This window comes from Grammomys surdaster, unplaced genomic scaffold (assembly GCF_004785775.1).
Source record: "Grammomys surdaster isolate TR1022 unplaced genomic scaffold, NIH_TR_1.0 1130, whole genome shotgun sequence".
In the NCBI taxonomy this organism is placed as follows: domain Eukaryota; kingdom Metazoa; phylum Chordata; class Mammalia; order Rodentia; family Muridae; genus Grammomys; species Grammomys surdaster.
The window spans coordinates 149,073-150,434 of record NW_021605549.1 but is presented as its reverse complement, the minus strand read 5'-3'; positions in this window follow the sequence as shown (position 1 = coordinate 150,434).

Here is a 1,362-nt window from a genome sequence, read left to right as displayed (position 1 = left end):
TCGCATGTGTTTTTCTCTTCTCTCAACTCCGAGTAAGACATGCAGATCATCATCATCCCTTTGGAGCTTCCTAGAAGCATCTAGCACACTGCTAAGTGTTTAATATTTGATGGGGCCATATTTGTGATTTTTTTTTAGTTTCTTTTTGTTTCATGTGGATTGGTGTTTTGCCTGAGTGTGTGTCTGTGTGAGAGTGTAGGATCCCCTAGAACTGGAGTTATAGATAGCGGTGATCTGCCGTGTGGATGCTGGGAATTGAACTTGGGTTCTCTGGAAGAGCAGCTAGTGCTCTTGGCCTCTGAACCTTCTCTCCAGCCCTGAGTTTTCTTTGTTACAAGCCAATGGTATGCTTTACTCCAGGTTTTCTACAAAGTCTGGTTGTCCCAGTCCACCACCACAGAGCTCCCTATGGGGCTCAGGCTGCCTTGAAATTTACTATGTATTCCAGGCTAGCCTTGAACGAAGGCACCTCCTGCCTCAGCTTTCTAAGTTTTACCATGCTTAGATCCATTCTGTGTCTTCAACCAGCAACTCTTGTTTTGAAATCCAGGCTAGCCACACATCAACTGCCCAATAGTTAATATCTGTCTGTGTGTGTGTGTGTGTGTGTGTGAGAGAGAGAGAGAGAGAGAGAGTGTGTGTGGGAGTGTGTATGTGTGTGTAAGAGTGTGTGTATGTATGTATGTGCGCACGTGCACCCACCCACACATACACACGTACACACACGGTGGGAGTATCAGATGTCCTCCTCTATTGCTGTTTATATTTTGAGACAAGAGTTTCTCACTGAATTTAGAGCCTGCTGATTTGACCAGATAGTGAGCCCCAGAGATTCTCCTGTCTGCACCTCTTCAGTATTCGCATCTAGTGGTTGAACTTGTGTTCTCATATGTCCATGGCAGGCATTTACCGGCTCAGCTCTTTCTCCAGCCCTTGAAACAATTTTGAAATAATATTTCAAGTGTATTGGCATAAAATATATTGCTAAAACAAATTTCATGTGTTTCTTTTTACTTTTCTAATATGGCTACTAGAAAAATAAATGTAAGAATATATACACTACTCTTTGGACTAAATCATGTCCTCCCCCCTCCCCCCAGCTCATCTGTTGAAGCCCCCAGTGTAACGGTTTTAGGGGGTAAGGCCTTTGGGAGGTGGCTATTTTGTTGAGATCTTCGGAGTAGGGTCCGTCATGGGATTAGGATGGATGGTCGAAGAGACACCAGGACTCTTTATGCCGTGTAAGCACACAGTGAGAGGTCTATAAAGGGCTTTCACTAGAACTGGAAAATGTTGCTGCACTCATTCTGGACTTGTAGAACAGCAAAAATCAACAGTTGTTTAAGGTGCTCCATCTATGCC